This window comes from Callorhinus ursinus, unplaced genomic scaffold, assembly GCF_003265705.2.
Source record: "Callorhinus ursinus isolate GAN/ISIS: 27379988/994484 unplaced genomic scaffold, GSC_fseal_2.0 scaffold10, whole genome shotgun sequence".
NCBI classification, from domain to species: domain Eukaryota; kingdom Metazoa; phylum Chordata; class Mammalia; order Carnivora; family Otariidae; genus Callorhinus; species Callorhinus ursinus.
Genome location: NW_027397072.1, coordinates 48,792,370 through 48,801,922, shown reverse-complemented (window position 1 = coordinate 48,801,922; position 9,553 = coordinate 48,792,370). Strand labels below are relative to the sequence as shown.

General features: G+C 39.5%; 1 pseudogene; it reads right to left on the bottom strand.

Annotated features, from left to right (window-relative positions):
- Positions 1-4,256: 4,256 nt before the first annotated feature.
- Positions 4,257-6,604, bottom strand: LOC112821106 (heat shock protein HSP 90-beta pseudogene; annotated as a pseudogene).
- Between the last annotated feature and the right edge of the window lie 2,949 nt (positions 6,605-9,553).

Genomic DNA, 9,553 nt, shown 5'->3' with positions numbered 1-9,553 from the left:
CTGGCCTGTGACCGAGTGTTTCTATTCCTGGCACCCAACCCGGTGTGGAGTCTCCAAACCTAGCAGATCCCTGCGGTGTGCTCCCGCGCCGCTCCTCCCGGGGAAGGAAGGGGATTCTCCCCGGCTCTGCCGCTTGTTGGGTCCCTGCTGGAGGAGCAGTGGCCCTACTGGGCCGCAGATTACAGTTTATGGCAACCGCGAGCTGAGAGCCCACGCCTCGGCTACATCTCTGCAGCCGGCTTCCTGGCTCCGATACCTGGGAGCTCTGCCGCACTCAGGCACCCCCGGTCTTTCTGTGACCCCGAGGGTCCTGAGATCACACTGTCCGGCGAGGGTTCCACCCCCCGCTTAGCCACTGGAGTGACGGCCCTCAGCGGAGCCGACTTCTTAAAAGTTCTGATTTTGTGCTCCGCGGCTCTATCACTTGCCAGAAGTGGCCGACGGAGGCCCCCTCCCCCGCCGTCTCTCCTCCTGCATATCGCCTCGGGTTCACTTCTCTTCACGTCCCACCTTCCAGTAAGTGGTTGCTTTTCTGTTCAGAGAGTTGTTGCTATTCTTCTCTTGATCTCCTGTTGAGTTCGTAGGTGTTCAGAATGGTTTGATCCCTATCCTGCTGAATTCCTGAGACCAGACGAAACCCAGGTCTCCTACTCCTCCGCCATCTTGCTCCGCCCCCCCCATTTTTAATTTTTTGAGGAATGTCCATATTGCTTTCCATAGAAGCTGCATCATTTTACATTCCCACTGATCATGCACCAGGGTTTCAATTTCTCCACATCCTCATCTACACTTGTGGTTTTATGATTTTTTAATAATGACTATCCTAATGGGTGTGAGGTGATATTTCATTGTGGTTTTGATTTGCATTTCTCTAATGATTAGTGATAATGAGAATCTTTTCATATTTTTGTTGGTCACTTGTGTATCTTTGTGGAAATGTCTATTTGGGTCCTTTGCCTGTTTTTTCAATGGAATTTTTTTTAATTGTAGGAGTTCTTTATATATTCTGATATTAACCTCTGATCAGATATATGGTTTACAAATACTTTCTTTCATTCCATAGGTTGCCCTTTACACCACTTATTGTTTCCTTTGCTACACAGAAGTTTTTAGGTTTGATGTGGTCTCATTTGTCTATTTTTGCTTTTATTTTTTGCTTGTGCTTTTGATGTTATATCCAAGAAATCATTGTCAAATCCAACATCATGAAGCACCCCCTGTGTTTCCTTTTAGGAGTATTACAGTTTTTGGTCTTACATTTAGATCTTTAATCTTATTTTGTGTTAATTTTTATATTTGGTGTAAAGTAAGGGTCCAACTTTATTATTTTGCATTTAGATATCCAGGTTGTCCCAACCTTATTTGTTGGAAAGACTCTATTTTCCCCATTGGGTAGCCCTAGCACCTCTGCCAAAGATCAGTTGACTTTATATGTGAGGGTTTATTTTCAGGTTCTCTACTCTGTTACGTTGGTCTGTATGTCTGTCTTTATGCCAGTACCATATTTTCTTGATTACTATACCTTTGTAATATGTTTTGAAATCGGCAAGTGTGAGGCCTCCAGCTTTGTTTTTCTTTCTTAAGATTGTTTTTACTGTTTAGGGTCCTCTGAGATTCTATGTGAATTTCATAATTTTTTTCTATTTCTATGCAAAATATCATTGGGATTTTGGTAGGAATTACATTAAATCTGTAGATCCCTTTGGGTAATATGGACAATTTAACAATATTAAGTCATCCATTCTATAATATAGGGTGTCTTTCCATTTATTGTGTCTTCTTTAATTTCTTTCAGCAATGTTTTGTAGTTTCAGAGCACACGTTTTTGCCTCCTTGATTTTTTCCTAAATATTTTATTCTTTTTGATGCTATTATAAGTGGAATTTTTTCTTAAAATTTTTTTCAGATTATTCATTGTTAGTTTATAGAAATGCAACTGATTTTTGTGTGTTGATTTTGTATTCTACAACTTTGCTGATTTTTTTTTTATCAGCCTACCAGGTTTTTATGGAATATTTAGGATTTTCTACATACATACAAGATCATGTCTCCTGTGAACAGAGAGTATTACTTCTTCTTTTCCTATTTTGATGCCTTTTATTTCTTTTTCTTAGCTGATTGCTTTGGTTAGGTCTTCCAGTAGTATGTTGAATGGAAGTAGTAAGAATGGGTATCCATGCCTTGTTTGTGATCTTAAAGAAAACACTTTCAATTTTTCACCATTGAGTATGATGTTAGTTGTGGACTTTTCATATATGGCTTTATTATGTTGCAGTAATTTCCTTCCATTCCTGGTTTGTTGAGTTTTTTCTTAAGATTTTATTTATTTGACAGAGAGAGTGAGCACAAGCAGGGGGAGTGGGAGAGGGAGAAGCGGGCTCCCTGCTGAGTAGGGAGCCTGATGCAGCCCATCCTAGGACCCTGGGATCATGACCTGAGCCGAAGGCAGTCGCTTAACCAACTGAGCCACCCAGGCGCCCTTTGTTGAGTGTTTTTATCATGAAAGAATGTTGAATTTTGCTAAATGCTTTTTCTGTATCAATTGAGATGATCATGTGGTTTCTTTTCTTCATTCTGTTAATGTGGTATATTACACTGATGGATTTTTGTATGTTGAATCATCCTTGTACTTCAGGAATAAAAACCACTTGGTCATGATGTATAATCCTTTTAATATGTTGTTGGATTCAGTTGCAGGTATTTTGTTGAAGATATTTTTATCAATATTCATCAGAAATATTGGTCTATAGATTTGTTTTGGTAATATCTGTCTGATTTTAGTATCAGGGCAATACTGGCCTCATCTACTGACTTTGGAATTGATATCTCTTCAATTTTTTGGAAGTTTGAGATGATGACTTCACGGGTGAATTCTATCAAATATTTAAGGAGGAATTAATACATCACCTCTAAGTCTAAAGAAAAAGTGTAAGTGTGTTCAAATTTTTCTATTTCTTCACAATTCATTCTTGATAGGTTGTATGTTTCTAGAAATATATCCATTTTTTCCCAAGGCTATCAAATTAATTGACACATAATTGTTCATAGTTGACTGCTGTGATCCCTTTCCTTTCTATGGCATCAGTTATAATGTCTCTTCCTTCATTTCTGGTTTTTGTTATTTGAGGATTTCCTCTTATTTCCTTAGTCTACTTGATGATTCGTTGATTTTGTTTATCTTTTCAAAAAATCCACTTTTCATCTTACTGATTTTTTTCCATTGCTTTTATATCCTCTATTTCATTTATTTCTGCCCTAATATATATTATTTCCTTTCTTCTTCTAACTTTGGTTGAGTTTGTCCTTCTTTTTTCAGTTCATTGTGAAAGAAAGTTTTATAACATTAGGTAAAAGGTAATTTAGGAGGGTTCAATAAAGATGAGAGCTACTTGATCATTTTTATAGTCTACGAAAAGAGACAATGACACAAGTTCAATCACAAATCAGTGAAGAAGAGAAAGATAATTTAATAAATGGCTCTGAACAATAGATTAACTATTAGGGGAAAATCAATTTATACATTTACCTCATATTACAAAACAAATCCCAAAAGGAGTAAATAATTAAGTGTGAAAAATAACCTCCAATAGAAAAATTTCTATTAGGGGCACCTGGGTGGCTCAGTCATTAAGCATCTGCCTTCGGCTCGGGTCATGATCCCAGGGTCCTGGGATCAAGCCCTGCATCAGGCTCCCTGCTCTGCAGGAGGCCTGCTTCTCCCTCTCCCACTCCCCCTGCTTGTGTAACCTCTCTCGCTGTGTCTCTCTGTCAAATAAATAAATAAAATCTCTAAAAAATTTTCTATTAAAGGCAAGAAAAAATAAGAATGCAGCCAATGCTATTTTTATATAATGTTCTAGAAAACGCTAGTCAATAAACTATAGTGGACCTTAAGTCAAGTTGAATATTGGAAAGGAAAGAGAAAATATGAAAAAAATTGACAAATTAACTATATTGTGAAAACATAAAAAATAGCAGTTAGAATTAATATGAGTTGATTAAAATAGCCAGATATAAGATAAATACTTAAAAAAATCAATTGCTTTCCTATAAATCAGCAGTAATATAAATTTATAACAGAAAGAGATGCCACTCTTTTTTTTTTTTTGTATAAAACTGTATCTTCTTTATTTTGCATACTTTAATCTCGGAACAAAATAAACAAAAAAACCCCACAATATATATCCAAACCCCGTCAAATATCAGAAGGGATAGGGCTTGAGGGCCTTCTTTCCTGCCTCAACGACAGGAGGAAAAAAAAAAAAAACCACTAGACATCAGCAGAGGGAACCAGGTGAACCGGGGCCGCTCGGGGCTGCTGGGGAGCCATGGGGACACTATACAGCGGGCACAAGGTCTGCAGATAGAACTAATCTACTTCTTCCATGCGAGAGGCATCCTCATCACCCTCAAGGCGGGGGATCTCATCAGGAACAGCAGCACTGGGTTCCTCTGCAGTCACTTCATCTTCATCAATGCCCAGGCCTAGCTTGATCATGAGGTAGATGCGGTTGGAGTGAGTCTGGGGATCCTCAAGTGAGAAGCCAGAGGAGAGCAGAGCTGTTTCAAACAGCAGCACCACCAGGTCCTTGACTGCCTTGTCATTCTTGTCCGCCTCCGCCTTCTGCCGCAGCGTTTCCACGATGGGGTGGTCAGGGTTGATCTCCAGGTGCTTCTTGGCCATCATATAGCCCATCGTAGAGTTGTCCCGAAGGGCCTGGGCTTTCATGATCTGCTCCATGTTGGCCGTCCAGCCATAGGTGCTAGTCACAATGCAGCAGGGTGAAGATACTAGCCTGTTGGAGATTGTCACCTTCTCAACCTTCTTATCCAAGATTTCTTTCATGAGTTTGCAGAGGTTCTCGAACTTGGCCTTGCTCTCCTCCATTTTCTTCTTCTCCTCTTCATCCTCAGGCAGCTCCAGGCCCTCCTTGGTAACCGAGACCAGACTCTTCCCATCAAACTCCTTGAGCTGCTGCACGCAGTACTCGTCGATAGGCTCCGTCATATACACTACCTCGAAGCCCTGCTTCCGCACTCGCTCCACAAAAGCGGAGTTGGCAACCTGCTCCTTGCTCTCACCAGTGATGTAATAGATGGACTTCTGGGTCTCTTTCATGCGGGACACATATTCTGAAAGAGAAGTCATCTCATCCCCAGACTGGGAAGTGTGGTAACGCAGCAGCTCAGAAAGGCGGCGCCGGTTAGTAGAGTCCTCATGGATTCCAAGCTTTAGGTTTTTAGAGAACGCCTCATAGAATTTCTTATAGTTCTCCTTGTCTTCTGCCAGTTCAGAGAAGAGCTCAAGGCACTTCTTCACAATATTTTTGCGAATGACCTTCAAGATTTTGCTCTGCTGGAGCATTTCTCGGGAGATATTCAATGGCAGGTCCTCGGAATCAACCACACCACGGATGAAGTTGAGATACTCTGGTATCAATTCATCACAGCTGTCCATGATGAACACACGGCGAACATAGAGTTTGATGTTGTTCTTTTTCTTCTTGTTCTCAAAGAGGTCAAAAGGGGCCCAATGGGGGATAAACAGCAATGCCCTGAATTCCAGCTGACCTTCTACAGAGAAATGCTTGACTGCCAAGTGGTCTTCCCAGTCATTAGTAAGACTCTTGTAAAACTCTCCATATTCCTCCTGGGTAATGTCATCAAGGTTTCTGGTCCAAATGGGCTTGGTCTTGTTCAGTTCTTCCTGATCTATGTATTTCTCCTTAATCTTCTTTGTTTTCTTTTTCTTGTCCTTCCCACTATCATCCTCCTCATCTGAACCCACATCTTCAATCTTGGGCTTCTCCTCATCATCTTTATCTTCTTCCTCTTTCTCCCCTTTCTCCTCCTCTGCCTCATCATCACTGATTTCTTTCTCTCGTTCCTTCTCCAAATAAAGGGTGATGGGATAACCTATGAACTGCGAATGCTTCTTCACCACTTCTTTGACACGTCTCTCCTCTAAATACTCTGTCTGGTCTTCTTTAAGATGGAGAATCACTTTAGTACCCCGGCCAATGGGCTCACCATGGTCTGCACATACAGTGAAGGAGCCCCCAGCAGAAGACTCCCAGGCATACTGCTCATCATCATTGTGCTTTGTGATAACCACCACCTTCTCTGCCACCAGGTAGGCAGAATAAAAGCCAACGCCAAACTGTCCGATCATGGAGATGTCTGCACCAGCCTGAAGAGCCTCCATGAATGCTTTAGTTCCGGACTTGGCAATGGTTCCCAAATTATTTATGAGATCGGCTTTGGTCATGCCAATGCCTGTGTCCACTAGAGTCAGGGTGCGCTCCTGGGGGTTGAGGATGATGTCAATTTTCAGCTCTTTACCACTGTCCAACTTGGAAGGGTCTGTCAGGCTCTCATAGCGAATCTTGTCCAAGGCATCAGAAGCATTACTGATTAACTCCCGAAGGAAAATTTCCTTGTTGGAATAGAAGGTATTGATGATGAGGGACATGAGTTGGGCAATTTCTGCCTGGAAGGCAAAAGTCTCCACCTCCTCCTTTCCATGGTGCACTTCCTCAGGCATCTTAAAGGAGAAGAGCTGCAAGCACTACAGACGACGGTGGGTAGGGACTGCGTCCGGCTATGTATCAGAGATGCCACTCTTAATAGCAATGGCAGTGAACATACACACAGGGACATTAATTTGGAATAACTTTCACAAAAATTTTCAAAACTACTAAAAAAATCTTTATAATTTTACTGATTATTACAGTGTTATTGAGTGGAAAACTAAATATAGCAATGTAATTTTGTTCTGAAATTATAGTAATGGTAATAATATTTGCAATGAGTTTTTTTTTTTGATGCTTGTCAAAATAATTCTATAGTTAACCTGGAAGAATAAACATAAAAATACTAAGTGAGAAATCTTCAGAGGAAAAATATAGCAATGAAAAGGAATGGGAGTGTGTGGAAGGGTGGTTGGTATCACCAAATAGTAAAACATGTTATTAAGCTATAATGATTAGTGTGAAACTACTGCAATAATTATTCAATTAATGATATAGACAGACACAAAAATGACACTAGAACACAAAATACTTTATGATAAAGGGAAAATCACAAACTAATGATAAAAGAAAAAAATGGATTTTTCAACAAGTGATGTGAGGAAGATTGATTATTTGGGGAAAGAAAGTTAAATTCTTAACTTGTGGTTCTATATCCTAAAATGCAAAATTTTAACTACAAAAACTTCAACAATAAAGCAATCAGAATAAAACAAAGGTGCACATTTGTTAGGTCTTGGAATGGAGAGTATCTTACTAAACAAGATTCAAAATTGTATAAGTCTTATATAAAGATACATAGAAAAAAAGATAGGGGAGATGTACCAAATATTAACAGTGGCTATCTAAATGATAGATATTGGGTAATTTTAATTTTTCTTGATACATTTCTACAGTGTTCAAATTTTCTATAATGAGCATGCTTTACTTTGATTATGATAATAAAATTTATTATATAAAATAATCACATTAAACATTATTTATAAATGTTAAATAAAATTCAGAATATAAAAGAATATTAATATTATAATATAAAAGAATATTATAAAGAATATAATATTAATTATAAAAGAATATTAATATAATCAGAGAGGAAATTATAATTTCCCCTCCAACCTAGAATTCTATATCCAGCAATATTGTCAATAGAATATGAAGTAATTGTAATTGTGGAAGTATGGTTTTCATGGGATCTCTGGTGCTTCTGGGATTGCTAATTAATGGCTGGGCTTAGTTTCAGAGATGCTGGAATATAATGAGTAGCTGAATCATACAGGGACTTAGTCAACCCTTCAACCTGTGCATTTCTAAAACTTAAGAGCATGCAAGGATGGCTGCATTTGCTATGGCTGGTCAATCTTTTTTAAGTAAATAAACAATTGAGAAGATCAAGAAAAGTCAGCTACAGGTAGGAGTGCTTGTGTGCTTATCAGCAGAGGATTAAAAACCAATTTCACACCTGATAAATAAGGTACAACTAATCTGATTACATTATAAAGATTTCAAGCAGGCCTTCCCCTTCTAAGGCCACATTCACTTCTCAAAGGTAGGGATCACCACACTCTTGGTTTCTTTGTTTCTTTGTTTCTTTCTTTGTTTCTCTGTTTCTTTCTTTCTTTCTTTCTTTCTTTCTTTCTTTCTTTCTTTCTTTCTTTTTTTAAGATTTTATTTATTTATTTGACAGAGAGAGCACAAGCAGGGGGAGCAGCAGTGGGAGAGGGAGAAGCAAACTCCTTGCTGAGCAGGGAGCCTGACATGGGGCTCAGTCCCAGGACCTGGAGATCATGACCTGAGCAAAGGCAGATGCTTAACCAACTGAGCCACCCAGATGACCCACACTCTTGCTTTCTTAGCACTGGTTCATGTGGAAGAACAAATATACACAGGGGCTAAAAGTTTTAGAGCCAGACACACCTGCACTTATATTTTAGCTCTGCCAAACACAAACTCTGTAAACACAAGCAAGTTATTTAACCACTCCGAGCCTTGATTTACTCATCTGTAAATTGGGAATGATATTAGTATTACCTTCCTCTAGGGCATTTTAGAGGAGTAAAGGAGATAATGTGTATGTCTTTAGCACTACATTGGTCATATACATGGTGGTAATAGCAATGTAACCCATCTACCTAAACATCTCGCTTGTGTCTACACTCCCCGTGGCACATAGTATGTGTTCAATAAATATTTGTTGAATGAAAGAAATCTAATAACTGCTTGCCCCTTCATATGGAGAGCTGATAATAGCTTCTCTTTACTACTATCCCAGGTTACTGTCCTATCCTTCTGACAGATTTCCTTAAACTCTACTCACTCTTGGTAGTGTCTCTCTCTCTCTCTCTTTTTTTTAAGATTATATTTATTTTTTTGTCAGAGAGAGAGAGCACAAGCAGGAGGAGCAGAAGGCAGAACAGGTAGAGGGAGAAGCAGGCTCTCTGCCAAGCAAGGAACCCGATGTGGGACTCGATCCCAGGACCCTGGGATCATGACCTGAGCCGAAGGCAGATGCTTAACGACTGAGCCACCCAGGCATCCCAGTCTCCTCTTTTTAACACTCCTCAGTTTACCCAGTTTGAGTTTGCCCCTGTTTTCTGCCAGGACTCTGTATGACACAGGGAGTCTATAATGCAGAGAAAGTATATATAGTTTCAAAGTTTCCAGTAATTCTCTGATTTACAGGAATATAGACTGAAGACCTTTGGGCAAATCATTTCTCAGCTCTGGGAAACCCACGTAAAATGCCCCTCACTAGTAGGCAAAGCTAAAATGAAGACTTTATGCTGAGAGGTGTCCTCACCTTATTTAAAATGGGCCAAAATCTTGGGGGGAGAATTATATGTTCCACAATAGGAAGTTAGTTAGATACATTAGTGTATATCCATTGATGAAATACTAGAAGCCACAAAATGATGTCAAGGTTTCAGCATTAGGTAAATTATGGTAATCCAGAGAGAAATGTAGGAATGGTTTTCTTTTTCCCCAGAGGGATGGATGTGTGGCCAATTTCAGGGAAGTCCAAGGTA